The sequence below is a fragment of the Plectropomus leopardus genome, chromosome 8 (genome assembly GCF_008729295.1).
Source record: "Plectropomus leopardus isolate mb chromosome 8, YSFRI_Pleo_2.0, whole genome shotgun sequence".
NCBI classification, from domain to species: domain Eukaryota; kingdom Metazoa; phylum Chordata; class Actinopteri; order Perciformes; family Serranidae; genus Plectropomus; species Plectropomus leopardus.
In genome coordinates, this window is record NC_056470.1 from 19063429 (window position 1) to 19069428 (window position 6000).

A 6000-nucleotide genomic window follows, 5' to 3' on the forward strand; every position below is an offset into this window, starting at 1 on the left:
ATACGTAAACAGTACTTCTGAAGCCAAATAGTAATAGCTAGTCTATCTGTCTTGGCCATGACACTCTTGAAAAAGAGATTTTTTTAATTATTTCCAGAGGTTTTTCTGGTTAAATAAAGGTTAAATGAAAAAAAAAAAGTTGTTGCTACATTTATCCGCTAAGCGGCAGTAAAACCCTCGGAAGAAAGCTAACTTAAATGGAGCTGCGTTTGATTTTTGCACAGATGAGGTCGCGACAATGGGGGTAACATGCTTACTAAACATCAGAAAACAACTAAAAGTCATGGTAAGTAATAAGCTAACTTCCCGGCGTGGTCTGGGACTTATTTTTAACCGTTTAAGTTTGGCAAACATTAAAAAGTTGTACATGGATAGCATGCTAACTTTGCTAACTAACACTAGCCGTGGAAACCGCACAAGCTAGCCCCGATCTCAACCACAGCAAAATAAAGTAATATATACACTATTTAGCAAACATATTGTACATGGTAAACTTAACTTACTTCACAAGAGGGAACCGGCAGCGTGAGCAGCAGGCAAAACAAAGGAAATGTGAATTTTGAGTTTTGATATGAAGATAAACACTTTGAGATGTATCCTAGCAACTGGAAGTGATGTTGCTTGTAGCTTGTATTTCAGTTAACAGGTGTTTGAGTCAAAGTGTGTTTCCAAAGCGAATAATGTTTTCCTTTGCTTGGATACAGACCAGTTAGTGTTTTTTCCTAGTAGCATTGCTCCTTTGTTTTTTGTTGGTTTTGTTTTTCCCACAGCTTTATTTAACAAAAACATGTACAACATGTTGGGCAAACAAGAACTCAAAAATACATGATAGCACAGATCATTGACATTTGACACATAACATTAATAATAATAATAATAGTAATAATAATAATTATAATAATAATATCAATACATAAACAAATAAAACTCTTAGAAAAAAAGAATGGACATGGACAGAAACAAAAGCAAGCAAACAAAAATAATACGTATTTATATCACATTAGGGGGTTTCGCCAAATAAGTTAGTCTAAAAATCTTTTCTTTTTGTTATTTGTAAGAGCATAAAACTCTTAGAAAAAAAGAATGGACATGGACAGAAACAAAAGCAAGCAAACAAAAATAATACGTATTTATATCACATTAGGGGGTTTCGCCAAATAAGTTAGTCTAAAAATCTTTTCTTTTTGTTATTTGTAAGAGCATAAAACTCTTAGAAAAAAAGAATGGACATGGACAGAAACAAAAGCAAGCAAACAAAAATAATACGTATTAATATCACATTAGGGGTTTCGCCAAATAAGTTAGTCTAAAAATCTGTTGTCTTTTTGTTATTTGTAAGAGCATATGAGGAAAGCATTGAGTCAAAATCAGTCAAGAAAAGGTAGAAAGAGGGGTGTGGACCTAAAAAAATGTGTTAATGGATAAAGAATTTCCACATTAAATTGAAACAACAACAACATAATCCAAATACTTGACTAATCATGTTAACAAATTATATCTTTAAGGGTAAAACCATGAGTGATGTTACAGTTACTAAAACCTGAGAACTTAAATTAGACCAGAAATTCATTGTTATTTTTAATTTAAAAAAGGATTAAAGTTTTGTCAGCCCGCTCACAGAAAGAACAAGAGTTTTCAACATCTGCATACCTGGACATAATAGAATTTATGTCAAACCAGATTTTAAAGGGTTGAACAGTATCAGTCAGTATCTGCTCAAATTCCTCAGTTGGTGCATCCCTAGTCTACACCCATCAGCCACACTATTAAAACCTCCAAAAGGTGAAATGAAGAACATTGATCATCTTGTTATAATGCAGTGTTCTGCTAGGAACCCTTGAGTCCTGGAAGTCATGTGAATGCCACCTGACGCACTTCATTAATCTAAACTTCGTCACAGACAAAGTATCCTGTCCTGTGAAAATAAGTTTTTAAAAGTGGTCTAATTTGTTAATTAAAATTTCTTAGTGTAAGCTCTTTTTCAGAACATTTTAAACAAACTATGCTATGCTAAGTGATAAAGACAAAATCAGCCATTTGGTGGGATGGTGGTGGGGACATGTCCTCAGCATTGCCCTTGTAAACGACACCTAAGGGAGGGACTTGTGCACAGCAGGGGCAGAAGAAACACTTGATTGCCTCTGCCCTATGAGATAGTGTAGAACCACAAGACAACTCATTTAAATTCTAATGGCCCCTAACAGAGGAGCTGTGATGGGAAATGGCTCCTGGTTTTTGTTTGATTCATGTTGTTACATCAGATCTGTGGCCACTGGGGGGCAATGCAGACTCATTTTTAGTTGGTCAGTTTAAGCAGACGCCTTGCTGTATTTCTAAAATAAAAGTAGGTCTACAGCTTTATCATGCTGTACATAAAGGATAGCTGCAATATCTATTCATAATTTACATGTGAGGTAATTTGTTTGCAGTCTTGAAAGGTGCTTCTGTTATACATATATCTATATATCTATATATGTGTGTGTGTATGCTTTTCAGTCTTCATACAGTAACCTCTTTATAACAATTTAGGGTGTGTCTGCAATTCCTGGTAAGCTTAGAGTGACTGTATGTTTATGGTAGCACTATACTTTATCTGTAAGTATTTAAATTTGTTTTGGTGTTGTATTTGTTAAATGAATCACATTTTGCCCTTTTGTTTTAACAAAAGGGCAAAGGATCATTGGGTGCTGATTAAGGCTTGGGTGCTGATTAAGGCTGTTCGATATGAAAAAAAAAATGTAAAAAAAAGAAGAAATAATTTTAAAGTTTTGGAAAAGTCATGGAATTTTGTTGTGTGTAATGAAATTGTTATGGATATAAATATTTGTATGACTGCATCTGTAGTTTGAAGTATTTGAAGTGAATGTGACCATAACCACCTATTAGAGACTGGAAAAGGTTGCTGAATTCTTTTCATACAACAGTTAAAATTTGGAGTTGAGTATACTATACAGTTGTTTCGTGTTAGATGTTGTGAAAGGTCTCTGCAGTTTTACTGTGGGTCCGGGATAGTCATAGAAATGTGGACACCCTGAAGTAGGTGCATGCAAATAAAACTGAAATAACAATTTACATCCATCCATTTTCTATAACAGCTTGTCTTCTTAAGGGTTATGGAGGGGGCTGAAGCCGATCCCCTCTGACGCTGGGTGAGAGGCGGAGTACACCCTGGACAGGTCGCCTACTATTACAGACTATTCAGACTATTACAAGCTGACAAATATACCACTTTCCCACTTTTTCCAAATGCGTAAACACGCTAAATACTGTATTTCCATTGCCAGTGAACACTGCACAAGTCTGCCTTTCTGTCAGCTGTTGTCCGTGTGTGTGTGTGTGTGTGTGTGTGTGTGTGTGTGTGTGTGTGTGTGTGTGTGTGTGTTGTTTCGTTGGTGTGTCATGGACAGGCAGGAGAGCAGGTAGAACAGCAGACAGCAGCATTAGAGGTCTTTGAAAACTTCTCAGTGCTTTCTTCACTTTATATGTCTATTACTTATTCAGTCTCTCTTACAAACTCAGTGCAGATATATTTGGATCTGTGTTTTAGTACTGCTTAGGTGGAGATGGGCAGTAATTAGTGACGGCACGTCATTGCATCTTGTCAGTTAAGGTGTTGAAATTGCCACCTTTATATCTAAGTGTGAAGTTTACGTGAAATTTTGCTGTATTTACCTAATTTTGTGAAGTTGTTGCAAGTTAAAAATGACAAGTGAGATTACCTTGTTCTTTTTAAGCGTTAGCAACTTCAGTAAACCAAATTAGTCTTACCTAAATTGACTATGACAAAGGGGATTTTGCCAATGATGAAGTTAGGAGATGTGCGAGTTCTGTCTTCTTAATATATTTAAGACAATACAAAAATGACTGACTATTATGCAGCAATTAGAATGCAGATATATAGCACAGCAAACTTGGTTTACTGAAGTTGCTAAAATGAAAAAGAAAGATTTAATTAAACTCATTTTTAAGTAAACATTACTAAATTGTAAGGAAACTTAACATTTGGATGTAAGTTTTACACAAATTAAGATTATTAGTTATATTTACTTTCCTTTTTAAAGGCAATTGGTTTCCAAGATATTTTAAGTAAAATAAACTTGGGACAACAGAGTGGGATTTAATTAGGTAAAATTGCTTCATACAAGATGCACATTAGTTCCTCAGGAGCAACATTAGTGGGTTTGGCAAGTCTTAATGTTGGATGTGAGTTTTGGGGTTTAGGAGGGGTTAGTTTGTGTGTGTGTATCAGAGCGTAGGAGGTGTCTACTGATGACTCTGAAGAAAGTTTGGAAGTGGCCAAATGAGGATTAGAGAACAGGGGGTCGGGTTTGTTTGACACAAAATCTTCAGAACAACCAGAGGTGTTTGTTTATCCTAATCGGTGTTAGTGCTGTGCGTGTGTCTGTTTGTGTGTGTGTTTCTGTCAGCCTCCTATCTGTCTGCCTACTCGTGTTTGTGTTTGAAGCTGAATGCTGCCAGACTGCACAATGATGACTCAGCCGTCCAGATTGTCTTACTGTACGTTCCTCTCTCTCTTAGTCCTGCTGCGCCGACAGTGACTCAGTGATCATCTCGCTGTCCGAGTGGCTACGACCCCACATGAGCGGGAATCACACCCAGACGGCAGAGCTTGGTTGTGTGAGAGAGACACAGTGCCCCCTGATAGCAGCGTGCATGTGCAACTGTTTATCTGAGGACATGTCGATGCATTGTGTGTTTTTGTGTCAATGACCCAGGGAGACAGTGGAGCCAAGAAATGACTTAAACGGCCGCAGCTGCATTTCCAAGGCAACAGGGTGTTTTAATGGGGGGACATTATGGGCTAGAGAGCAGGGTAATGACCGCTCTGGCCGTCGGAATGCCTTGATCTTATCATCACGGCGAGAGGGGATGCTCCCACTTTCTGATGGTCTAATAGCCCCTGCTCTAATAGACAGGCAGCCTGGGCCACTGAGGTCACTCAGAAACACAGGGCCACCCCTCCCACACACACACACCCACACTATGGCACACACACACACACACTTACACACCCCTATAGCGCTGCTTTTCCACAGAACCACATAACTGTGTCCAGTTTTCTGGTGATGCACTGTAATAGCTAGTTAAAGGGTTCTATTATAGCAATGTTTGTCTGACAAATGTAGCAAGTATGTTTGTGAAATGTAATCAAAAGGCATTTCTTCCAGGAGAGGGGGAAACAAGGGAATGGATGAGGAGAGAGCAAAGGAGAGATAAGAGTTTGTTGAAAACCTGTGTGCAGAAGAACGGCCTGTCACTGTTTTGGCACCCTCACACACTAGTACTTGCACACCCTCGCGAATCTCACACAGCACGGCTGAGTGTATACACGGGCAAATCCTATAAGTCCATTTGAATACCACAACAGTCTTTCTCTAATCTGTTTGTTTGAAATTTGTGATGAATCGGCAATTTCCAGCAGACCCAACGCAGGCCTTATCCGCACCTATTTGTCCACGTTAAGGGTTGAGTTATTTCTCAACACGATTGGTTGGATGCCAGTGGAGGAGTGTGTGTGTGCATGTGTGTGTGTATTCCTCTTTATCTCACTCAATGAGTGAGTGGAGGTTGGCTGTAAGGCTATCTGTCCCTCTCAGGCACCCAATCTGTCTCTGTCACTTTGTGCACGCACAAACACACACACACAGACACACAGCCTCACACACTCATACATTGATGATCTGGCCTCAGTGACGTTACCTTTGTTAGATGCTGATATTACATCAAGACCATGTTACTGTGTATTTGGTACTAGCCAGACCACAAATTACTCACTTTAGTAATTACTGACTACTCTGAGTAGTTTCTCAGCTTGACTTAGCTGTAATCAAATTAAGAATCTTGATCTATTAATCAAAGTCCCTTTCCCTCTCTGTCATGACAGGCAGACAGACGATGCTCAGGGTGAGAGCTGCGCCTGTACTGAAGTGTCCCATTGAGTTTCCTGAAGTGGACTTATCTCCCACCATTCCTTCCAGC